Raw genomic sequence first — 27,346 nt, 5'->3', positions numbered from 1 at the left:
GTGCTTTGAATGGTCAGTAAGACTTAAAAATGCGAGTACATTTCATTACAGTTTGCGCAACCATTGTTAACAATAACAGTGGCGTAGGAGTGCCGTGATCATTCATGGGTGCACAATAAAAGTTAAAATCTGTTGAAAAATAAACTTAGGTGGCTGTTACTAGACCTCAGCTGTAAAGTAAGTGTGTGTGTGTGTGTGTGTGTGCTGTATCTACAGCAAATGTATCTGCATATTTTTTAAATTAATAATTTAATCCTAAATGCCTCAGTACGTAATTTACCTGTGCCACTCCGAAAGTTGCTTCCACTGTTACTTCAGCTGCTAAACCATCTGCTGCTACAACTAGTACTATTACTTTTGCTTCTCCCACAAAGACTACAAGTTCTGCTGCTAAAACCACTGTTAACACTACTGTAAAAAGTACTAGTACTCGGGGCCACATTCCTCTTGTTTGCAGCTGTATGAGGTCAGAGCAGAACACACAGACACAGACAGACAGAGACCTCTGCTCTGCTATACTGTTGGCTAACTGCTGCCAGCACATTTAACGTGGTGTCTGGGTGAAAAGTCTGTTGTTTTCCAATTACCGGTAATTTCACCACTCTTGTTCCAAAGCATCTAAGTTGCTGTTTACCCCCAGCAACAATATTTCAGAACCTGACTAACTGGACACTTTTAGTCATGACTTGTGTATTTTTGTTCAGCTGGCATCTTCGTGCCTTTTTGTTAACTAGACTAAAGACAGGGTGGCGAATGACCCTGCAAAGATGCGTAAGTAGTCTACCAGAGGCTCCAGAGGGAGTGTGTCAGCCAGGGCAAATGGGCCATCAGTTGCTGCCACTGCTGCCTTAAAACAGAATTGATCTCAGACAACATGAGCACTGCTGCTCTCACTGCAGAGACTGCGTGTTGTGCTATTTATTAGACACTTTATTGGAAAAGTCTGCTGGTAGTAAAGCTAGGCTTCATTAAGTGAGGAAGGCCAATGGCTGGAGTAGTTGAGCAGGCTGACCAAGCATGTTGTCTGGCCACTCCACTACCTGCAGCTCAGAGGCTTTACGTGCAATCCTGTGTGTTAATAGTATGTAGCAATAAATAGAGCAAAACTTGGTTCTGTTTATGCAATTGTAGCAGCAAACATTGCGGCCACACAGGATCATACTTCATCATCATGATTTGTCTCCTGTGATAACGCCCTGTATCAAGCTTCAGTAATCTTATCTGGAAGCTATTGTTTAAATATGTGTCTGGATCACAAGCCGGCACTTTGTATTCAAAGGCATTTTATTTCCAGACACAGTCATTCATGGGATCAATATATGACGAGAGAGAAGAGTGCTAACCCTGTTTTCAGAGAGTTTATATAAAGGACGTGCCTTTAGACTGAACTCATTCATAAAACTGTTACAGCGAAAAGAAGGTTCAAAGCCTGCTTTCTTCTCTGGGAAAGTTTGGTGGTGGGGGGGGTGGGGGCTGCATTCTCCTGTGTTTACTTCCTCATTTGTTTTTTGGAATCTGGTTTGGGTGTTTTTGTCTCCTTCATAACTCATGGGCTGCTTCTAAAGAAGAGCCATGTCCGAGCATGCTGGGAAGCAAACACGTTGTTTCAGTCGCTCTCTCAAGCACACGAATCCACACACTCTCTCACACATTGAACAGCATGGGGGATGTTTTCCGGTGCTTTGCACGGTCTGAGGAGATGAAAGCACATCATTAAAGTACAAAGTAGGACTTCTGGGATTTACTGGAAGGAATTTTTGTCTTTTGTTAACCCCTGGCTGAGGGGATTACACATTAAACTAGAAGGATTGTCTTTAGCGGTGCTGCTCATTCAGTTGCTAACTTAGTTTACCATACCTGGCGTGTCAGTGTTGGAGCGGTTATATTTATAGTCCTTAAGCTAGCATGCCCTCCTGATGAGGCAGTGTGCATTGTGCTTTAATATTATTAGTATATATACAAAAGGAATGTGCTTATGTACACATCAAGATAAAAATCAAGGATGGAAGCAATTTTCCAAACCTGTTTGTAGAGTTTGAAAGTTTCTGTCTTTGGTGACCTGTAGCGGTAGACTCAAAAATGCAGCGGCATAGACTATTTGACACAATTTCACAGACATTTTGAGAATACTTTTTTGACTTCTTAGCATGAATGGGGAAAATAAATGATTGTGGGCTAGTAAAACCTAGAATTTGTATCACTATATATTTTTTTTAACATTCTGCTGTTTTTATATGGGATCATCAAAATCAATATTTGCTCAAGTGATTCTTGATATAATTTTGCAGGCCCATTACTCTGTCAGGAATATATAGTCTTAATTGATATACGTCTTAATTCAGAGTAAGCAAATGGTTCAGTGACACAAGTGAAATAGAACACCAACGTCCTCACATGTACAACAAAGCAGTGGCTGCCTGATGATTCCATTGAATTTTTTTTCATAATGTAACCAACGGCAATTCACAACTAAATGGTTGCCCAGAGGTTGAGGATGTGGCACGGTCACGATCACTTTTGATTGCCAGGTGATTGCAGAGGCTGCCTGACAGGAAGCAAACTTTCTGCAAAGTGTCGCAGTCTGTCGAAGGCTGTCTGCAGTCACACTCAGAGAAATTGCCGAAGGTTTGCAATTAATTGGCGTCTAATTTATGAATGCAGACAGAATGCCAACATGTTGCTAACAGTTGAGTCTTTTAATTAGCACAACTCGATGGCACTGCCAGGTGATGGTATTTTGGTTATATTATTATAGAGCAGGAAGGTTGCTTAGTGCAATAATAGTTAAATGGGAATTTTTGTCTGCAGACAGTAATAGATATGTGATTTTTGATAATGCATCACAGTTAATTGCTGTATTATCAGAAACAAATTGCATGTAATTGCCCATTTTACCCCATTCAATCGCAGACTAATATGAGACTGACAGCAGACTGTGTTGGGTCTGCGCTTCCACAGGCCCCGCTGGTTTAGAGACTTGTTCCCGTTAATGAAGCAAGACGAACAGCAATCGATCGTTTGTACTTGCTAGCAAGGGAGGCTGGTCGGAACCAGACTCTTGGAGCTGATCGCTCCTCACCTGTTTCCTAGCCAACTTCAAATAAACAGCCTTCCTTGCAGCCTTTTTATTGAATACAGTTACAGTTTACACAGGCACCACCCATTGTAACACCCCCTGTGGTGTGTCGGGCCCTTGTATATGTGTGTATGCATGTGCGAGAGTGTGTGTGTGTGTGTGTAGGTGAGTGTGTGTGTGTTTGTGTTTGGGGGTGCATTTGTGTGACCTCCTGCTCACCAAAGGGTAATAAAGGCAGGAAGTTTACTAAACAAGAAAACGGAACCTTCACCTAGGATGCCTATAATAAAACACTACAGCCTCCCCCACCATTCAACAGGCTGGGGAAGGTGTCAGAAACAAAGGAATGTCTTTGATCGTACAATTTGAACCAAGACTTACAAATTTAAGTAACACAATGACAACATTTAACAATTTGACTCTAACAGACTGACTGCTTTATTTGGCAACATTTATTGTTTTTAAGACGTGTATATAAGCTGAATAAAGGTTATAAATCGGAATGTATGTTGCAATAACCGGCATGTAGCAAAATGTTCAAAAGTGCGATAATATTGTATCATAAGTGAAGAATTTTGATAATATTGTATGGTTGACTACACATGCTCTCATGTAATGTTTTCCAAAATATTCCGTTACTGTAATTGTTCTATATTTTTAGTATTAGTATTTCATTCTAGGGCTGTTTGATATAATGATATATATCGGATGACGATATGAAAACGTCTTTCGCTTCATATTATGATATCGTTTGTTTCATCGTGTCACAAAATAAACTGTTTACGTCAATATTTTTTCATTGTTTTGATAGTCACTGTAGTGGCTATATTAAATTCTTAAAGTTCTCTCTTTTTTTCTTATATTTAAAATAACCACACTACGGACAGACAAGCGGCTGTTTTTACACCTTGTCATTAGCTACAATGACTGTAAACCCAGCGTGTGGCTCTACGTCCGCTTGTTTATTTTCTAAACCTTTCACAATAAACCTGAAGATCCTGTTGAGATTTTTCAAAATAAACTGAAATGATGACAAACAGAAAGACCAGTCAAAAAAAATCAAGTACCTTATTTCTAAACGAGGTGCTACCTCTATAGCATGGACATGGTTTGGTTATGAAAAGTCTGGCACGGACCAGAAAACTGTACCATGCAAATTATGCAGGAAACCGGTCCCCACCTCACACTCAAACACGGCAAACCTCTTCTACCACCTACGCAAGAATCACGTGAAAGAGTGTGGAGAGAGTTTACGGATGAGAAGCAAAAAAAGAGCAGTCAGGTGCTCAAAATAAACCTTAGACTCAAACGTTAAAACAGGCTTTTCCCTGCAGCATGCAGTGTAATAAATACAAAGAAAATGGCAGCTGTTACAACTTATGCCTAAAAATGTATAGTTTCTTGCATTGGTCAAAACACTTTACTCCAGCTACACGACGCCCAGCTAAAAAAACACTTCATGCAAGTCGAGTTGCCTGAGATTCAAAGAAAATGTAAAAAAATTTTCTATATTCATCATTGTCGGGACGATAAATGTCTTATATCAGGATATGAGATTTTGGTCATATCGCACAGCCCTATTTCATTTATCTCTGAAGGGAAGACCGAAAACAAAGCTGTACTGCTAATAATAATTAATGTAGGCAAAGGATAGAAAGAGTAGAGAGCTCTACAACTCTGGAGGAGATATGAACATTACATTATTTCTTATTGCACAAAAGGGTAAGAACTTGATAGTAAAATGCAAGTTAACCCCAGAAAACAACCTCCTGCTACTGTAACACACTCTTTGGCATGTTGTCTCTGTAGAGATGCTTGGAATTTTGTTTATACACAATCTATAATGCTACTGTAAAAATAGCAGCAAAGACCTCAGCTAAAACTGAAGGTGCTAACAGCACTGGCAATTAAATGAAAGTTTATATTAACAATGTGTGACGGTCCATATCAGGCTATATTGTGTCGTAATGAAGAAGCAGTGGAGTAAATCAGTAACTTAAGGCATTATTTTTATTGATTAGTGTTCCCAACACTGACCATCATTATCAATAAATGAATGAAAATGGGAAGGGTATTTATTTTTGCTGCAGTGTAACTGTGTTTGCGAAGAGGTAGTAAATCTGTTTCTCTGCAGTGTTGTGGAGGAGAGACTGGTGAGCCATTTTCACATCATTAAGTTTAAAAAAAATTATAAAATAAGCTAAGCACATGTGATGACGAGATACCATTTCACCTGTGGAGCACATAGCTGCCAACCAATAGTAACTAATTACAACAGGCAGGAGGGCTTTCCTGCTGGTGTAACTTGTTCATTCATTTTCTATCGCACCGGTAGCAGTAGTTGTTTGAGCCACACAGTTTGCATTATGGTAGGACAACAGAGCTAACTTAACAGAGTGCATTCTTAGCCCCCTAATGCAGTTGTTTTCAGTTACTGGCAAATTTACAGGCATTGGTTCTGGCACTGTACCCACCAAATATTGAAAACAGTCTTTACAGTTAAATTTACTGTTGAGATTTTTTATTTATATATTTTTTAACTACAGATTGCAAAATGCAGATTCTGAGCACCCGTCTGTAGTATCAGTGAAACTGTGCATGTTAGCTGGCATGTAGGAAACACACTATCAGCTGTCTAGCAGGAAAACGCACTTCCACTGTGTGAAAGAGCTAAAGAGAGTCCAACAGTGTGTGAGTCACTGAATCGGTGGACTCAGTCCCAGCCTCTCCTTCCCTCTCCTGTTTTCTGGTTGCTTTTGGATGTCGTAGATCCAGTGTTTATTTGCCCAGTGCTTCTCTAGTGCTAAATGTGAGGCCATTTTTAAACACAGATTTCCTTAATGTGAACTAGCCTTTTTCAGTTTTTACCTCAGACATTTTGGAGTGTTCCAGTAGTAAGTTGTCCCCGTTGAACTCTGCCAGTATGATTTGTATGGATTTTTATTAAAGTCTTGATTTTATTTTTTTATTTAATTATTTGAGACATTTACCTTAATTAGTTTGTTGCAGTGTTTGCAGAAGTCCACATTTCTTTCATGATAGGATGATTTCATTGCTTCATGATACTTCTTTCTTCCTCCCTTTTCTGACAGTTCTTTTCAGATGCAACAAAAACCTGGTTCAGGTATCAGCATGGCTACAGCAACTCAATCTGTGTCACTTTGAGAGCACATCTGCTTTAAATGTGCGCCTTTCACTCCAGAGACAACAGAATGATCTATTTTGACTCTTAAATTGCGAATGAAAGTTACGAAAGGAAATATATTTACCCTTTTCTTTTTCTTTTTTAAATTGATGGGTTACCTTAATTGGGTTAAATTGGTCTTGTTTTGTTCTGAACATTTTTGTCATTGACTTTAAAAAGAATGAAGGAAAGCATGTGAAAATTAATTTTAACTTATTTCGACACAAAAAATAATCAAGGGCTTATAATTGTGTGGATTACTTAAAATATCTTGAAAAGGTACAAATGTTAAAAGATACATCAATATTTTTAAAAGAAACACAATAAAACAAGTACCAGATATGAGCTGCTATCTAAATAGGCTAATGTAAAAAAACAAACAAACAACCAAACAAACAAAAAAGCAGGAGCTAAATATTTAACAATCATTAATTTAAATAGACCAAAGGTTACTGGAAAACTTCATTTTTAGGATGTATTGCACTGAAACTAAACTAGTTCCTCCAAGCTCAGCATGGACTTGAGGGACTTGCACTCATAGTTAGTTATTGGACCGAGTTTGATATAGCCTTCAGCAGTGGTTGATGGATTTGCAGCGGTATGATGCTGAAGGTGAAGCTTTATTGTTTACATAGTCTTTCGGTGTGAGATTATTCAGAGTAAAATGACTTCTGGGTGGAGGATGAGGTTGGGCGATATGTAAAATTTTTCCAACCGACATTCATCAGTCCAATAACTGACGATAGGCGATATATTCGCGCAGGTGACTTTTTGATGGGCAGAGCAATGTGATCATGCATGGCTGACTTGCACGTTTAGAATTTAGAAGTTTTGTTTGGAGGGAATATTTGCTTTCTTTTCTTGTTCGTTTCAGTATTAATATAGCTACTTTTTGGATTATTCGTTTATTTATTCATTTATTTATTTGAGATGCGCCAAATCGTACAAAACACTTAACATTAAATTTTTTTATGTTCACTCAAAGAGACATTTTGATTTTTAACCTACTTTTTGTTTAATTTTGTATTTGTTGTTTGGTCGAGTGTGTATGACAGATAAAAACTGGAACGGCCTGTAAACACGGTTATAGTGGGAAAAAGAAGCAGTTTCTCTTTGTTTCCCTGTGTTTTTTGTTTGTTTGTTTGTTTAAATTTAAATAAAACGTTTTTGGGTTTTTTTGGTGTTTCTGAACGTAGACTACTGCCTTTCTTTCTTTCTGTTATGAGTAAATGAATGGCTGCATTTTGCACACTCTGATGAGGGTGCATTTGCTCACAGCTGGAAGAGGGTGCCGTTAGAACAGCGCTATTATTTTGACTGCGTTGACTGCTTCTCTTAGCGTCAACCAACATTATTAGCAAATTAACCACAGGCAAATAAATAAATAACTAAATTGCTCTTGTAAAAACGATTGGTTGAAGGCTCAGCCTATCGCCGATGGTCGATATATTCATCAAATCACCCAGCCTCAGTGGAGGAGGTATTAAACCAATTCCTGCACTGCAGAAAGGATCATGTTTGGATTTATGTATGTATAAAAATGTAGACAATCCATGGCATGCTCATTGGCAAACGATTTGTCAGAAATTGCTAGCCAGTGAACACAAATCAGATCCACCCAAGATGCTGACTGCAAAAACACTCACCTGGAGGCTGCATAATGAGACTTTACTAACTGATCAATAACAACATCTATCTTTTAGACATTGTATGAATTTAGCAAGTCTGGCTTTCAGCATGCATGAGTAAACCTTATTTGTGTAATACACTAGCAAGTAACACTCATAAAATACTACAGTTTTGAAGTTTTTGCTCTATATTCCAAAAGGCACCATCGGCACAACACACTTCTCATTTCAGTTGGCACATGTGTCAAAGTGGCCACCCCCTGACTTTAAGCATTAATAATATCCAAATTCACACAATGCTGGTTTTTATACATGGCTGTAAATACCTTTTCCTGCAATCAGGTCGGACCCTTTACCGCGGGAAACTATGGGCACAAGTGGCTGCTCCAGGAGCTACAGTTTTTGGCACTTCCACCTGAACCTATTTTTTTCAGCACCAAAGGTTGCTGCTTGCTTCAAAACCACACACATATATGACAGCAAAGCCTCTAGTATACAGCAGTAACAAAATGCATGCTGACAAACAGAATAGTTTTAAAATATTGTAGTAAACACATTATGTAAGATAATAGAAGTTACTGTGGTATTTTTGATCACTGTAAATAAAAGTCAGAGATACCTGGGTCGACAGAGAGGTCATCTTATCCAGTCTGACTTGTGTGACCCAGTGCTAGTGCTTAAGGCTTAAGGAAGCCCAGTGACTATAAGTTCCTGCTGAAGTCTGCCTAATCTCTGCTATGATTAGCTCCATGCCATCATGCACAAAGTACAGACATCCACTCTCTCACTTTATACTAAGCTGGAGATGGATGAAGAAGCCCTGGGACCATGTGGTTGCTTGCTTGTGGTTAAATCCCTGACTTTAAAGTGAATGAGAGATCTTCTTCTTACTTTTCACCATACTATGAGATGTACCAGTGCTACAGGCTGAATTTCAATCAGCTCGCGATTTTGTGAAATCACCTTGACTTTTTCAACAAAACACCTTCTACATTACCTTCTTTGGGTCATTTGTGGGTGTGTCCTCACCATTCATAAAAGAGCTTTTGATTGTCAGTGAACACCCACTCCCATTGAAGAGCTGAGCATTTCTGTCAGCATGCAAAGCTGGATATATTTAACACACAATAGACTCTAAAAGTGCTGCACACATCTTGGACTCTTGATTAGATCTTTTGGCTTAGACCTGTGATGGCATGCTGAGATGTGTTTCTTCCACCAGAAATTCTAATCTAAGTTTATCACAGTATTTTTCTCAGTCATTGAAAACCAGTGAAATAGAGTGATTTTGAGTCTTACTCTGTTTTGCAACTGCAAAAGCAAAAAACCCTTGTTAGACCAAAATGCCTCAATTATAGAGCTTTATAAGGCAGGTAAATGGGTAGTAAATAAATATAATTTAAAAGGCATATAGGAAAATGTGGTAGTCAGGGCTTGTGCAAGGGTTTCAAAACTTTAGGTGCTCTTTGGCTTCTGGGAGACAGTAAATTTTATTATTATTGTTTATTTTTTAATCTGTTTACTTTTATATTTTTACTTTGAATTTTCCCCGACATCATATTTCAGATTTATTGATTTACAAAACCAACAAAAGTAATAAACAAAAAAAGAAAAACCCTGCAAAAAGTATCAAAAAAAACCAACCTTTTACTGAATATTAACTCTATCATAGGTCATGTTACTGTCTTCTCATTCAGGAAGGTGCTTGTGTGGGTAACCTGTGTGGGACATAGATTCTTGTTTTGTTAAGTGAGCAGCTCTCCATTGCTTCTTCTCCACCCTCATGGTACTATTGGGGGTTGCTAGTCTGGAGCCAGTTCTGCCTTGATTTGAAAACCAGCCCGCATTTCATCAGGCTTGAGAAATGATTATTGTGTAGTGTTGTTAGCAGAGGTTTGGGTAATTTCTGTTGGGGGAAAAAATAGTGTACAGAATCTGTGGGCTGCATCTGCCAATTATTGAATTTCCCGCAGTAGCATCACAGCCACACATATTAGCAGGCCAGGGGTGTTGACTGCCCATTCCTTTTACTTCTCTGGCACAAAAGGGAATAAATAGATAATAACAATTAAAAAAAAATAGCCATCGACCAAACTATTGTTTTAGACACTGATATTTGTCCCAGTTCATCAACCATAAAGTGTCTGTGCTGGCCCATGGTTTAACATGTATATTTATATGTAGTAATCCAAAGCAGAAGTAAAGCTTGCCCTCCTCTACTGTTTCATCACTGCAAGCTTGGTCCGGACAGCAATGGCTGGTTGCGAGCTACGGGGCAGCTTAGAGTAAAGTCACTAAGCCTAAAACTAGATATCTCCCTACCACAGTTGGGAGCCGCATATCTGGAAAGGTAACCCTGGGGCTTTGTCTAGACCCTTCTTGCTGAATTTGAGCATCTGTCATATACCAGTCACACAAACCTTGATCCTGACACTGATTGTTGATTGGCAGGTCATTCCTGTGGCCAGCCTACCTTTCAATTTCGATCAGATCACCTGTTGTTTTCTATTTTGTCAGCACATAGCAATCTCATAGTTGTCTCATATTCATTGTGATATGCTCCCTATTTATATGTATTTATATTTACTACTTTCTATGTTGTAAACACATACTGAAGACATATTATAATATATGAAACAACATATATAGAATAGCAAAGAAAAAATTGATAAATAGCTCTGAATATGTCTTATTTTTTGTATTCCTCAAAGTAGCCACCCTTTGCTTTGTTGACAACACTGCAAACTAGAGCAGGGTGATATGACCAAAAATATTTATCACGATATAAATTTGAAAATTTGCGATAACGATATAACTGACGATATAATTGACACTAGACAAAATACTTTACAACTCCACAACTTTATTAGTGCAAAAAATCCCCAAAAACATCAATGCATTTTCACTTAAACAAGCAGCTGTTTTTTATGTGCATTAAAGTTATATAAAAATTCAACAGTGCAAATGCAAATTCCTTGCTGACATTTTAACCAAAAGACATTTCCAGTGCAAATTGGCCGACATATCCTCAGCATAACCATGTATAATATCCACAAAACTTAAAAAGAGGTTATACACACACATAATACCGTAATATTACGTTGAAGCACAGTAGGTATCACTCCGCGAGGCTCCTGACTACAATAGCCGTAATGCTCCGACAATCCATCAAGTGGTGCGGGTTCGTAGCTTAGCAAAGTCGTACTAAAATATTTGACAGATTTTCGAGCGCTGTGTACCACATAAAATCGTTTTGAGGTCAGTAAACACAACCAGAATTCATACATAAGGCACACGGGATTATAAGGGGCACTGTCAATTTTCAGAAAAATCAAAGGATTGATTTTAAGTGTGCCTGCTAGCATGCTCTACCAAAAATAGTGCTTTGTTCTGTATCTGACAGACAAAGCTCGCCCTTCTCCTTCTCCGTTGCCGCCATGCTTTTTCCACCATGTGCGTATGAAAACAAAGGCACTGCGCATGCACGTTTTACCCATATTCTATCGCGATATTTCATTTTCTTATCGTTGCCCTACATTATACCGGTATTACCGTGAAAGGTATGATATGGCCCCGCCCTACTGCAAACCCTTGGCTTTCTCTCAATAAGTTTATGATGTAGTCACCTGAAATAGTTTTCACTTCACAGGTGTCCCTTGTCAGGGTTCATATGTGGAATTTCTTGCCTTCTTCATGGGCTCGGACCATCAGTTGTGCTGTGCAGAGGTCAGGGCTGTCAGCTGTGTACCAACCTATTTGACAACTGTTAGAATTCAAATTATGGCAAGAACCAATAAGTTAAGTAAAGAGAAACGACAGTCCATCATTACTTTAAGAACTGAAGGTCAATCAGCTGGAAAAATTGCTAAAACTTTGAATGTGTCTCGAAGTGCAGTCGCAACAACCATCAAGCTCTACTATGAAACTGGCTCACATGAGGACCACCCCAAGAAAGGAAGACCAAGAGTCACCTCTCCTGCTGCAGGTAAATTTATCCGAGTCACCAGCCTCAGAAATCACAAGTTAACAGCATCTCAGATTAGACCCCAGATAAATGCCACACAGAATTCCAGTAGCAGACACATCTCTACATCAACTGTTCAGAGGAGACTGTGCGAATCAGGCCTTGATGGCCTATAAAGCAACAAGCATAAGAGATTTGTTTGGGCCAAGAAACCCAAGTTATGGACATCAGAACAGTGGAAATCTGCGCTTTGGTCTGATGAGTTCAAATTTGAGCTCTGGTTCCACCTGCTGTCTCTTTGTGCAACGCAGAAAAGGTGAACAGATGGTCTCTACATGCATGGTTCCCACCGTGAAGCATGGAGGAGGACGTGTGATGGTGTCAGGGTGCTTTGCTGGTGACACTGTTGGGGATTTATTCAAAATTGAAGGCACACTGAACCAGCATGGCTACCACAATATCCTGCAGCGACATGCCATCCCATCCGCTTATTTTTCAACAGGACAATGACCCCAAACACACCTCCAGGCTGTGTAAGGGCGATTTTACCAAGATGTAGTGCTGCGTCAGATGGCCTGGCCTCCACAGTCATCTGACCTAAACCCAACTGAGATGTTTTGGGATGAGATGGACTGAAGAGTGAACGCACAAGGGCCAACAAGTGCTCAACATCTCTGGGAACTCCTTCAAGACTGCTGGAAAACCATTTCAGGTGACTACCTCATGAAGCTCATCAAGAGAATGCCAAGAGTGTGCAAAGCTGTAATAAAAGCAAAGGGTGGCTATTTTGAAGAATATAAAATATAAAACATGTTTTGAGTTATGTAAATAATCATGAAAATAAAGAAAGACCATTAAATTAGAGAGTCAGTACTACTAACTTTATTGTGTCCAGCTATAGCAGTCAGCAGTAAGAGGAGGAAAAAAGCAGTAACTGATCACCAAAACAAAAATGATGCATGACTACTTATGCACCCCTTACCCTGACCCAGAACCCGGAGGCTGTCAGGGCTGGTAATTATAGGGGCTGCTTTGTAAACCAGGCACATCCATGACTGCTTTTAGTGAACGGACACACCCATCCCTGGAATTCCTGGAAGAGAACATTGCTGGTTTGGCTGTGTTTTAGTGCCTACTGTAATTATGTGGCCTTTAATTGTGCTCTGTTAACACCGTTAGCTTTGGATGAGCGGTGTGACCAGGGTCTCAGGTCTTGTTCGTGAATTCAAAGCTGGCAAAGAACACTCGTGGGAAAAAAAAAAATATAAACAATCTGTATGGTGACACTCGTGATGTGACTTGAAGCTCCTTCCTAATGCATTTTTGTATTACAGGCAAGGGGCCGGTGACCAGGTCCTATCCAGTCTAGCAGTATCAGTTTAAAGTAAAAAGAGCAATCAATGAAAGAGTATTAATATCAAACTACATGCCATCGTTTCTCTGATCTCATTAGGTGTGCTTATCGGAGAAAGCTTGGCAAAAAAGCATTCTGGTTGTGATGAAACTTTTCAGCCTGTTTTAAGGCTGTCGGAGAATCACTGTAGGTCCTTAGCACAGCCAAACAGACCAGGATGCCACAAGGTGAATGGGAATCTTATACTCAGCCTCCTTCATCCTTTCCATCAAATTCCAGGGATATTTCTGTCTTCCCTCGCCAAACACACAAACCCATAAACACAAAGAATCAGGAATGTGGACAACTCCTTCTGATGCTCTGTGTGTGGGGAGGGCATGCGTGCCTGGTGGTTCTTGCCAGAAGAATTAGGAATTAAGAAACTTTTCAGATTTTGAATCTCTTCTGACATGTTTGTGCATCCACTCATTAAATGTAAGTTTTTCAACTCCGCAAATTTACTATTTAGGAGGTTTGAGAAAAAGACATTGTTTTACATTGATTTTTCTGCTTCGCTCTGTAGGTCGAGAAATAATAATAATAAAAAAAAAACCCAAAACAAAACAGCAAGCTTGATGAAATAGACCCAGCAAAGACGAGTCCTCGTTTGTTTTCCCTATTTTGACATTTTCCCACAAAAAGGCATATTGTTAAGAGGGGAAACAGTGAAATATAACGTTTAAGGTTAAAAACATTCCTGGTTTGTATAGTAGTAATGGCCATGTGGACACGATACATACCAGGATGCCGGCATATTTACTTATACAAACTATAGATCTTGCTTCTTCTATTATGTATTTCTGTTTGCATGTAAATAGATAGATGGACGACATTCATGAAGTGTTTTTCCAGTTTCACTGATTGAGCGGCACTCCTACATATGGTTACATTGTTTTTAAGTGGGATGGCACTAAACCTGGAGTTAAATTCCATTTGTTTGTACATTTACTTTGCTAGTAAAGACTACGTTCAGTTTTAATACAATGTGCTGGGGAACTTAGCCAAAAAATTCAACCCCAACTATTTTTTTTTTTAAATTTTATTAAATTTTATTTTTTTTAAATGCCTTTGTGTTGGTGACAGCTGTGGCAAGAGCCATTTTATGGTTGTCTATCCATCCACCTCATTCTTGTAAACCCGCTCAAATTTCCCCTAATATCTTCTCAGTGCGTTGAATTATGAGAAGCCAAACAATTCAAAAGCTTGACCAAAACAATACTGCACTCATCCAGCTGGACTCTGCATGCAATCCAGTAAGCATACCGCAGTTTCCAAACCGGAAATACCCAGGCTTTTACTTTCTTTTCCCTCTTGATAGCAGTTCTTAATGACACGATTTATGTGTTAGAGAATTAAATTAAACTTGGTCAAGGAGGCAAGCTGAAGAAAAAGAATATCAGAAAACGGATGACATAAAATATGAAGAGCACACTTTGTGTATTTTTACTGCCGTTGTTCTGCAAATGACATATAAACTTTAAATATTTAACTTTAAATATACTATGTTATGTTGATCTTTTGAACTGAAGGGCACGTAGAGTTTGAATGTGTACAGCAGTCCGGCACATATCAATATCGTTGCCGAGCTTGTGAGTAGAGTGAGATAAAGTTAATTCAGTTGCACAACATTTGTTTCTTGTATAGCATTAGGTTATGGACACTGTTGCACTGCTTTTGTAATTTAATATTTTTTAAGCTTGTTGCTTATCAACACTTGTCACCACCCTGGGTGACTCAACATGCAACTCCACCCTTATGCAAAGTAAACAGACTTGCTGTGCAGCTAACACCTGGACTGTATGCAGTATCGTTTGTTGTCGCAGCTTAACCGGATAAGTGGTGTCTTTTTTGTGCAAGCGTTTGAATTGTTTTTGAATGTCCTCACAGCAGCCTGCAATTCAACAATTCAAACATTAATAGTAAAATTTAAAATGGCACATGCAGATACTTTTTTCCCCAGTCATTTTGTTTTAAAATTGTACTGTCTGTCCTGTTTTAAAGGCTTTTAGCTTTTCATAAAACACTTTTGAGAATTTAGGCATGATATTTTATCAGGCTTTCAGTCAGTTCTAAAATATAAACCCTCCTCAGCTCTTGACTAACTGACATAACATAACTATTTATTTGTTGATTTCTTCACATATTTTATAACACTTTTCAGTGAGATCATTTCAGTTATTATTTTGTTATTCTATGTCCCTAGTGTATTATCTTCAGTATTTACAGTGGAATTTTGAGTTAATCTTTAGTTGTTTCATAATGGGTACAAACTCTTATTCTCTTCCCTTTTCACACAGTGAATAGTTTCTTGAAAGGCTGGCATGTAGACTATGTGCTAAGGCCAAATCTTCTGAGGCTAAGGTTTCAGCAGGCTTGTTTGACCTAGACATAACTCCCAGAAGTGGCAGACTCCTATTGTGTCAGTTGTTACTTCTGTAAAACCATTTTTTCCTCTGCATCTGTAATCTGCAATATCAATCCTAATCTGAATTTATCGTGAAACTCCAGGTACCAAGAAACTAATGTGATAGATCCTCTGTTATTGTGTGCCCTTTGGGGGACCAAAGGGGATTGGCTTTGTGCTTCTCAGGTCAGTCAACAGAGGGATACCAGAAATTCCTTTTGTCTGTACTTGTCTTGTACTTATTTATTTAACTTTTTTCAATAAGAGTCACAAGGTTAACGGTTGGCTCTGTTTAGACTACCTTTAACCGACTATTTTTCTGATGTTATTTAGTAATTGCAAGAAATGTCATTATCATTTGTTCTGCCAGCAGCCATTGTTATTGTGTTGCTATGTCTTGATAGATAGAACTTGATAATCTTAAAATTAAAAAATTGTATTAAATACATTATTTAAATGCTGCTTATGTGCCAAACCTCGAATGAGAATGGTGTGTTACACCAAAAAGCAGTGTTTCCTATGGAAAAAAACTTCAGTTCAGCAGGTTAGTCAGGTATATTGATGCCTGCCCAACAGAATCCGTGATGGAAAATACAAGTGGGCAGTCCCCGTGTCTTATTTTAAACGATCAGTCATTTCTAACATGCTAACTCTATCCCTTCCTGTGTCATGTTTTCCGTTCCAGTTGTCTCCCTGGTCAGGTTACTGTTGTGATGGTCATTGATGTCATTTAGTTCTTGTCTGATTGTTCAATGGGCTTACCCACTTCACAGTGTTGTATTAAATCTAAGTCATAGCTAAGGTGTAGCCCTAAAACCTATATAGTTTGGTATGCACTTCCTATGAAATGTAACTACACATCATATCGACACAGACCTCAACAAGTATGTAAACACAGTATGTTTATTTACACAAGGATAACACCTCTGTGAAAAAATGTAACAGGTTGTAATTGTATGTAGCCCGCTTACTATAATAATATAAAAAGCTCGTATTCTGTCGATGTAGACAGATGTTGGTTTTCTCGGTTTCATAGCTCCAACAGTCCATGCATAGACTCAGAGTTGACCCTGAAATATTTTCTCCTTCCCACAAAGTTAACTGTTGATCAATATTTAGCTCCATGTCCAACGTATACATCTTAGTTTCACTCATGAAGGCAGATTGCTGAACACACCCCAAGCACACAAGCGTAAATGCAAATGACATTGTCCACTACAACACTGAGTCTCCAGGGATTTTTAAAAAAATACTCGAAATGAACTGTCTTGGACTTCACCTGGTTTGGTAGTAGGGCCACAACTGGAACCTGCAGCAGGTGGAGAACTGCCAGCTGTAGTCTAAGAGGATGAAATAAAGTTTAAGATTTACTGGAGAAGCTTCTGGTTATATTGCCCAATTATTTATTTGTTAAAACTTACTTTGCAATAAAAAACATTTTACAGAGAAGAACCTCCTGTTCACAGGATGTGTGCATTATGATTGATGGGAGAGCTGTGTTGCGTGTGCACATTGATAGGCTAGACCTGTGGAATGGTCATTAGTAGGGATGGGTATCGTTTAGGTTTTATCCGATACCAGTACCAAACCGGTACTTTTGAAATGGTGCCGGTGCTTAAGCGGTGCTCGAACCGGTGCTTAAAGAATCAAGAACACAAACTTTGTCCTAAAACCTCTCATGTTTAGCTGTTTTTTTTTGTAAAAAGACAACAATGTTAGCCTTTTCTGTAGCTATAGGGGATTTATGTTATCACTCTTGGCTGGAAGCAGTGCTTAATCAATGGAAAAAACACAAACTTTGTCCAAAAACCTCTCATGTTTAGCTGTTTCCCACTTTTTTTTTGGTCATTTTAGCCTTTTTGGTCATTTTAGCCTTTTTGGCCAGGGTGAAGGGAGTATCTGCCATCAAACAAGAAGACAGCCGCATGTAACTACGACGGTGTTTGCTAGTTCACCTTACATGCATTAATTTAATAACGTGCTTAGCCTACTCAACGTAAATTACACAAGAACAATATTAAGCTACTGACCCAGAGAAGAACGGCTGCTGCTGCCATCATCATCCGTCATCATTTCTGCTACACTGGCAGGGCTAGTAGGGGCCACGACTCTCCTCTTCGGGTTCTTGGGGGATGTTGCTAACTCCGGGTCCGATAACAGGCAACCCACCCGCAGTAGATGTGCACGGTGTGAGGTCTCGCAGCAAGCTATCAAATACGGTGCATTTCTCGGCTTTTAAAAAAACGCTATGCTTCGCCAGGTGTTTCATCAGATTCGAGGAGTTACCTCCTTTGCACAGTATCACAGTATCACCTTAAAGCACTTGTTGCAGGCTGCTGAGTTTGCATCTTTTGCTGTGAAGTACAGCCAGACTTTTGACCGCTTCGCCTTGGGCATTTTTAATCTGTAGCTCTGCTCTAAAAGAACGTACGTACCTGGGCCCGCCTACTACGCTTGCAAAGGTAAAATGATTGGCTAGAATCCAAAGTGTATGACATCTCAGTAAAAAAAAGCACCGAAATGAAGCACCGAAATGTGCGCTGCTTTTCGGTCTGGTTACTACCGTTTATGTCAGTACCCATCCCTAGTCATTAGACACTAGAAATGTCTAGTGTCTAAAAGTAACATTCAAAACTGTGGAAAATATGGAGGTAGCTGTTTTTAAAAGATATTGGGGAAAAAAATAAATGCTGCTGTAATCACTTTCCAGAGGTCTGCAGTCCTGCCTTGAACAAAAATAAATAGTCGTCCTTGTATCTAATAAGCCTTCAAAGTGGGCCTCCTGCTTGGTATTTCATCTTCTCACCAGTGCATCTTGCAGGTGTTTTTATCATAGCTACACAAAATAAATCTTTAGCTCTTTATTTTGACCCATTTCTCTAACCTGTACCACCACCCACACGGGCAAAGTAGACACTTAATGCAATGTATTCTTCTCAGTAGAGTCTTGACAGATGTGTGTGAATCCACTCTGGTTGAGAGTGTGAATTAGAAAGAGAATCCAGTTTAGCCTTTTATCGCTAACAGGAATAATGATCTCTTAGTGTTTTGCTTTCAAACACACTGTAATTATCAACAGGAAGCTTCAGACCACACATCTCCAGTGGGGGACTCCTCTCACTAGGAGGAGCGAGGGAGGAGGAAGAAATCCAGCATGTCGTCTAATATTCCTGTTCCTGAGCAAATTAAAGCAACCGATCTGTGTGTACTTAGAGCGAATGGTGTCATTAAAGGAACTTGGAAATGTTATTCTTCATTTTGAGTGAATGAGTTTTTCACGAAAGAGCCAACAGAGCCAAATTCTATTTAGGTTTTAAATTAATCAAATAAATATCTGCCATTTGATTTCATTATGTCTTAATTACTCCATCAATGTATACATTTTATTTCCATTTTACATGGTACTCTGTCAAAGTTGGTTTGTTTTTTTGGTTTTTTTTTTTTAGATTTTTTTAAGCTTTTTTATTTTGTAATACTGCATTTTATCAACATATTCTGCTTTGTGGAAGGTATGTTTAATAGACTTTTTAAGTGTAGCCAAACATTTTCCTGGTTTTTTTTTTTTTTTTTTTTGGGGGGATAAACAAAGTTCATCAGATCTCATCTTCAGCTAAAGCAATAAATAATTTTAAAGCATTTTTGTTTAGATTTGTACAAAATTTTAATATATTTTTCTGTTTATATTTTAAGCCTTGGGTTTTTCCAAAGTCTTCCTGGTAATGTTTTGGGTAAACTTGTGTAAGAAAACAAACTGATTATGTACTGTACCGTCACTTCAGCTCTCGTCTTTGTGGCAGATATGTTCTCAAGATTGCTCTACAGAGTTGCACAACTAAAACATTTCTAGGAACTCTAACTCCATTGATGGTTAATGGATGTCGGCAGCCCAAACACAAACACAGCTGTTAAGGTCAATAGCGTGCTCTGTCTTCATTGTTTTCTCTATGGCGCTAAGCACTTTTTGAACAGCCTGTTTGTCGGACTGAACTGACAGGCAGGTTGTCACATGTGTTGGAGGTCTCTTCTACTTGACCACTGGATGGTTAGTTGTGATGTCTGTTATCTACTTGGAGACTCAAAAGATGAACAGCACAATAGTGGCCAGCCATGTAGAGCTGTGAATGGGCTGAATGAATCAAGACCCTTGTTCTTGCTTTTGTAGACACCACACAGATTTTTGACTGGCTGGTTTTCTGAATGACTGATTCACTGACTGAACCTTTACACTGACAGTCTGTCTGGCCAGTACAGAATATGCATTGTATGAGACTGGAAACACAGCAAGATTGTTGTGTTTTCTGTACATCATCAAGTTCTTCTCAAGAAGAACTTCCCAATTCAGCCTGAGTGCTGGAACACACTGGGAGGCCATGGAGTGTGTGAACTTGAGAAAAAGGGCGGGGATGCTTCCACTCTCACTGGATTCACACAGCTTGCACGGACACCAAACCTAAAAAATGGGGAAAACAGTGAGTGTGGAAACATCTGTTGCCCCAGTTTCTCAGTGGCCACTTTGAAGCTGTTGTGTATGGCTTTCAAATCAAATCAAATCAAATCAAATCACTTTTATTGTCACATCACATGTGCAGGTACACTGGTACAGTACATGTGAGTGAAATTCTTGTGTGCGAGCTTCACAAGCAACAGAGTTGTGCAAAATACAATAATGTAAAACAAGCAAAATATAAAAATGGCTAATCTAAAAAGTAATAAATATATGTACAGTATGTAAAGGTATATACATTACTGAATGTGTATACTAAATATGTTTTTCTACGTGTGTGTGTTTCAGAGTTTTGCATTTGGTTATACTTAACGTATTAGTCAAGGTGGCTTGGTAATTATTTAATATGCATAAAGAATGAGTAACACATTGACCTAAAGTGGGAAAAACATACAGAAAACAATGGTGTGTCAGATGAGGGATTTGAATAAAAGCATTTTATCTCCAGTGTAATTGTTAAACGATATTCATTATACCATTAAAGTCATTTGTCATTGATGACAAGATAGCATAACCTACAGGACACCAGTGATGTGCGAAATGATTTTGGTGACACTATGCTACATAAATATTTTGTTTTATCTGCATCAAGCAACTATTTTCATCAATATGTTCAAGCTGTATGAAAGTGGTTGGAATTTTGTGCAGTTGGAAAGAGAGGCATTGTTTGGGTTTTTACAGCATTTCTGTTCTGGAATCTTGATCTGAAGAATATCTTACCAAGTGCCACTTTACTAAATGAAATAATGGTGAGTTGAGCCATACTGTATGTGTGTGCATGTAAAGACAGTTGAAATGGTCTAACAATAGCTAAGATGGTGACCTAATTCAATCAGTATCCAAATGGTGTGTTTGAGTCTGGTTGGTGGTTGCCAGGTTACACTGACAGATGGATTGAAATTGTCTGTAGTGTGTGGATTGTGTGTGTAGACTGTGTTTCATAGACAATCTGGCAACTCGGGTACAATTATGAACATGAGAAGCTTACTGATGCATGCATCCTTAACTTTCATAATAAAGTTTGAGGTCAGATGGTCTTGAAATATTGGGAAAATCGAGGAGTGTTAGAAAGCATGCACAACAAGATATGTAAAATGAAGTACTGTTTGATCCTGTGGTTTTTACTGGTAGTGAAGTAGAGGGGTAGAGGCAAAAATCCAGACATTTTCCCGCCATTAGGGTGGTGACTGGTGTGAGTTTCCCAGCCTGCCTTCCCACTGGGCTGGTATTTCTGTTTCCCTGGAAGCGCTGTATTGGCTTTTTGACGCACAACAAGTGATCTTTCTCCCACAGCCAGAATGCTCTATAATGACGGAGTGGAAAGGTAAACCATTTCCCCGAATGGACATTAACAACTATACAACTGCCTACAACAACTTTTGACATCCCATCACTTAACTCTCAATTACCCCCAACAAACAAGCCAACAAACAAACTAATCCTTACTGGTTAATGGGAATATGAAGCACAACCTGTTCCCATGCAAATGCTGTGATAACAACGAGAACCACCTTTGCCAGCAATCAGCATGTTTTGATCAAACTGTTAATTCATTGTTTTTGCAGTTTTATTCCTTTCAGCTGCACTTCCATGATAATTTACATGATTTTATTAACCAGCTTGTTTTCTGAGGTTAGGGGAAATGCTGACATCACTTAAATACAGCAAGACACACACACACACACACACACACACACACACACACACACACACACACACACACACACACACACACACACACACAATCTCTGCTGTGTCTGGTAACTTTCCACAGTAAGATATATGTAGCACACACTCAGAACAGCTGGCTAATGAGGATTCAACCAGATTACCACACAGCGAACATATACTTGACTTTTCTTTATTCCTTGGTCACCAAGAACTCAAGTGTTTGTTTTAATAGTCTGCTAAATGTTTAGAGTAGATCACCAACATTGCATTCAGGTAAAAAACAAACAAACAAACAAAACTTTTAAGTAAAATCACATTTAGATCTTCTCTGGCTCTTTTGACTGAAGGACTGAAGAGCTCAGGCGATAGCAAGATATCTGTCATCCAACGGCGCACAATCCGCAAGAATGGCTACTTGGTGTACATTTTTTTGTTAGACAGGCTTGTACACAATAATCATTAGATGAACCGAAATTGAATTTTGCTCAGAGTCAAGGTCATGTTTGTTGTTCTCAGTGGATTTTAACTCTCATTAATTTTTGCAACATAACCAACCTTTTTTTCTGTACTTCCCACCTTACAATAATTGTTTTGGCTTGTTTTGTTTCTGCATTAACTACTACATCACTGATGTTTTGGGGTGGTGTTAATGTTGTATAGAAAAAAGATTAATAAATAAACCAAATTGTCATGCTTAAAAATGGTAAGGGATTTTTAAAGATTAATTTAATTGCTCTCTGGTGATCTGAAACTCAAATTGCTTCACACAAGATAGCGGGACATTTTATTTTATTTTTTTCCCCTCTCTCTCGTTTTGATTTACTGACCAACAACTTCCCTTCTCCTGTTGTTTGGGAAAGCTGCCCCTCTCAGCCCACTGGTTCTGAACAGCCACATTTAGAAAAATTGCAATAGAGTTGATCCTTTTAGCTTTCAAAATGGATGCCTGCTTGTGATGTGTTTAGAGGACATCTATAAATTGTAGCTGAAAAACTCATTTCCTCATCTGTTAATTTGTGGTGTGTAGATTACACACGTAATGCAGCGTGTGTATGTGTGTGTGAAAAAGATGCAATATACATCTTCATTTCCATCTTAAATTCCTTCCTTCTCTACTTCACTTCACCACTTCACTTCTTCACACTCTGTACCTTGCTCCCATCTCTTCCTCCTCCTGCAGTTTTTCTTTCTCTGTCCTTTACGCTTTCTCTTTTTCATTCTCTTCCTGTTTCCTTTTCCTTGCCTTGTGCTGCAGCGCTGCATCAACCTGTCTCTAAAAGTGTAGTAAGGGGGATAGAAAGTGAGAAGCTTTATGTTGCAGATGTCCAGCTGAATGCTGATCTGCACTACTGTATGCACCCACTGACCTCTCCACCTCCCTCCACTGGTCAGTCAGGGAGTTGTGTTCAGGGGTTTGCATGCAAAAAGCCCCAGCTTGAGTCAAACTTTAAGCAGAGACTCTCTCTTTTTTCACCCAACCCTCAGTGGACCTCAGGCTGTACATTATTGCATTTCAGAATTACACCTTTCCAGCTCACATCACCCCATTGTAAGAGGTCAGAGGGCAAGATGGAATTTTGGGGGACTGGCAGGGGCTGTGAGCAGAGAAAGAACATTTTGTGCCTGTGAAATGCAGCACTCGTTTCCTCCTGCTGAGCACAAACAGCCTGCTGAATGGTTGGTGGGACCACACAGTCTGAAGGTTCTGATTGGCTTTTGTGTCAGTTGGGAGATGGGCTAGAAGGTCATCTCATGGTCACTGGCCAATCGGGGAAAGACAGCAGTTTTCAGGAACTTCCTGTGTCACCCAGGAGTAAATGACAAATAAGAAAAATTAGCCAGTGATACTTAAAATACCTGACAAATGGATTCTGCAGTTGATTTTTGATTTGAAGTTAACATTACAATTAGGAATTTGCTAGGCAAGTGTACTGGAAGGTTTCTGTATTAGATGGTGTCAGTATTGAATATTTGGTCATGAAGGGTTTGCAAAATATACAAACGGTAGTAGTGTTAAGGGTAAAAATCATAATCACGAAACTGAACAACAAATAGTTGGCAGCTTATGCAAGTTGTAGGTCACTGTGTTGTTGTTTTTTTGTTTTTGTTTTTTTTGGTTTCTGTCTCGCATTTCTGATTCTGTAAACAAAAATAAATGCGATATTCATGTTTAAACGTGTTGAAACTGAATGGAAAATACTGAATTTCCCGGGGGAACGCACCTGAGGGATTAATAAAGTTTCATCTAATCTAATCTAAAAACCAAGCAGCAGCATCTGGAACTGAAAAATGAAGCAAATGCAGAATTGCAGTTCCTCCAGTGGCCACTTAAAGCTGGCTCCAAAAGTGAGTCACTCCCTATAGACTATTACGGTAAAATGTCCGACTTTCTAATAAAAATAAGCCGGTTTTCACCCTGGAACAAAACTTATTTAAAGCCTGGTGATCATCTGCAGGTCCCCAACACCATGGAATAGTTGTGTATGCTTGGTGTAGTGATTAATGCATTTGCTTTGCAAGCAAAGGACCTCTGGTTAGATTCTGGGAGGAGAAACGAGCCTCAGGAGGTTACAAGCTAGTGTACTACTAGTGAACGTCCCAAGCTTGGATAAATGGAAGATTTATGTCAAGAAGAGCATCATGCGTAAAATCTGTGTCAAATCAAATATGCCGGACCATCTGCTTCAACGACCCCTACCTTTACTGTAGAAACACCTTTATCTAATGCATCATATTAGGCTACTGTGCCTCTTAACTGCTTTTATACATACAAATAAACAGCTTGATCTAATACGGTTTTAAATGTTCATGTAAGGAAGACTGACTCTTTTATCATTGCATTTAAACAATGTGATCTAAGATTCAGTGCTCTTTGCATAAGGTACTTCCTTTCTGAACGTGGTAAATAAATTCTCCAGTGTCTCCCTCCTCTCTCCTGCTGTATGCAGAGCTGCCGGTCTTTCAGTGCCCCCACACTTTTGGATGTTTTATTATTAATCCTCTATTTATCCAGGCAAAATCTCAGAGATTCAAATCTCTGGCATCATGGCAGTAAACATCAAAACACAAACAACACATAACAACATAACAATTAAAAACAAATACAACGGTCCATACAAACAAGTACAAACATGTGAAAAATATACAATAGCTGATCATTAAGATTGACATTAAAACAGTCACACTGACTGAAAGAGTTATTCTCTCGTTCCTTTAAAATGGACTTAAACTCCCTCATGACAACCATTTCTGAATCACTGTAACTGTCACTATAAGGGGTGGATAGCAATACGTGGACATACAACAATGGTGTGTAATGCACCCATACACTTTATGAAGGCATCTTATTTACCAGGTTTGTTAGTGTTGAGGCTTTAAAACACGACTTCACAAACCAGTAGGTAGTGCCAAAGTGGATGTAGTTTCACAGTTGAAATGTAGTTTTGGTGCATTTCAACTGTGAAATTGAAATGCACCAAAGGTCAAATGAATTGATTGGTTGATCATCTAAAAATAAAACTAAACTATTTTGTCAATTACTATGGCACTCTGTTTTTAATCATATTAAAGCAGAAAAGACGACCTGTATTGGTTGATTTCCTCTTTCCTGAATACCTTTGCTTTTCTTTCTGCTACTTAAACTTAAAGCGCCAGCTGAGAAAATCAAAAGCAGATTAACAGTTAATAAATACAGCAGTTTGGGTTTGCTTTTCTAAGTTGCTGCTTTTTAGTGTCTTAGAGTTGTTCAGAAATCGTATTAATGCAGCATTAACCCCTGAACCAAACACAAACTTCCTAATCTTTATTCTTTAAGCTCAAACATAAACAGGTTAAAACCATCTGTTCAATCTTTCTTTTGTGTTTTAGTCTGTGGCTATCATCCACTACGATCTGTCTTGTAATGCTTTATACTGTGTGTCCAGGTCTTTCAATATAATATAACAAGTCTCTGTGGATAAATCATTGAAATATAAATAAAGTGGAGTAGCCATACGCATCTGCTCTGGCCTGTTGTCTTTGGTTTGTTTGACAGAGTTGGTGGAGGCAGCATGTTGAAACGTGTTCCAGTGTTTTATTGCTCAGCATTCTATAAACAACACATCATTTCTTATAACTTTGTGTTGTTTGGTGCTGGTTTAAACAGCCTCTGGCTAACCTATGTGGATGACACAATCAAAATTACAGTTTCTTTGGCTTGAGAAATCACTGTCCCTTTGTTTATGCCTCAAAGGACACACAACCAAATAATTTCAAGCAGGGATTTACAGTGTTTCCATAGCAGTTAGTGTTTGTTTCTGTGGCAGACACGTTACTGTTTAGAGTCAGTTTGAGCCAATCAGCTTATGTCTCTGTACTGTCATGTTGAAGCAGTGAGCCGCCGACAGTAAAGGTGGGTTAAAGGCTGCTGTTGCTCAGCTGCGTGATAGTGATGGTGAAAGGTATGTGTCAGCTAGTCAAATAAGCTGCCTTGGTGTTTTGTTGTCTATCACGCTTCATTTAAATTCCCCCGCCGCAGAGACAAAGGCCATGACGAGGTGTGGCTGCTCTCTATATCTATGTCAATATGGTGTTTTTCTTCTGGAACTCCTCAGTCACTTTTTCCTGTCATCAGTTACAATATCCTCTTATTTAGAGGAACACCACAGCAACTGGACGAGTTATTTGTAGCTCTGTTGGCTGGAAAATCCGGAGTGGATCAGGGATGAAAGCACAGCTGAAAGCACCTTTTTAGAATTCTATAATTATAATTATTCTGTAATTTTAAGAATACTACTACTACCACGACTACTTCCTTTGGCTGCTCCTTAAAGGTTTGCCACAGTGGATCGTCTGTCTCAATCTTACCCTATCCCTAGTGTCCTCCTCTGTCACCCCAACTTATCTGATATGGAAATCTTGTTCTTTGTAATCTGTGTGTTAGATTTGGCAAAGATTTTACAGTAGATGCTCTTCCTCACACAACAATCCCCATTTTTCCAAGATCGAGACATGCATTAAGAGTACACTGGCTTGTGGCTCCCCGTGGTTGGGTTGCCTTTTATAATAGTGAGACTAAGAAAACAAAAATTCAAATGTGGTTGGTTGGATATGAAGCAGCTTGCATGAGTACCTCATGTGTGGCTCTTGGTGTATTTAAAAGCTTTAATCTGAGCGGGTGTGCATGCATGCATTGTCAGTCATTCACTGGTAAATGCAAATCATTTGTTCAGAACTGAGGCCAGTAGTGTCATAAAAGAGGCATGTTCACACTGAAGGCTGTCTGGTTATATTTATGTGTTATGGTTTTAGGTTCACTGCAAGCTCTGTTTGGTTGTTAAATATGGATTTGCATCAGTGGGAATAAATCAGTGTTGTTGTTTGCTCCAAATTTTAACTTGTTTGTAGTGGTATTAAGGGCGAAATATTACATTTTGAATGGTATGACTTTAGAATATTAAATAAAAATATTTTTAAAAGTCCAAATTAAAACATAGAGGATATTGGTCTTTTGCAGTAGCTGCTCCTAAATGGTGGTACACACT

At 38.9% G+C, this 27,346-nt stretch overlaps 1 protein-coding gene across 1 annotated transcript in view; it reads left to right on the top strand.

The window, feature by feature from the left end:
• The window catches only part of igf1rb (insulin-like growth factor 1b receptor), a 66,745-nt gene that overhangs the window by 18,954 nt on the left and 20,445 nt on the right, over positions 1 to 27,346 (top strand). The window lies entirely within an intron of this gene.

The sequence above is a fragment of the Pelmatolapia mariae genome, linkage group LG1 (assembly GCF_036321145.2).
Source record: "Pelmatolapia mariae isolate MD_Pm_ZW linkage group LG1, Pm_UMD_F_2, whole genome shotgun sequence".
In the NCBI taxonomy this organism is placed as follows: Eukaryota; Metazoa; Chordata; class Actinopteri; order Cichliformes; family Cichlidae; genus Pelmatolapia; species Pelmatolapia mariae.
This window is presented reverse-complemented; position numbering and strand designations above follow the sequence as displayed.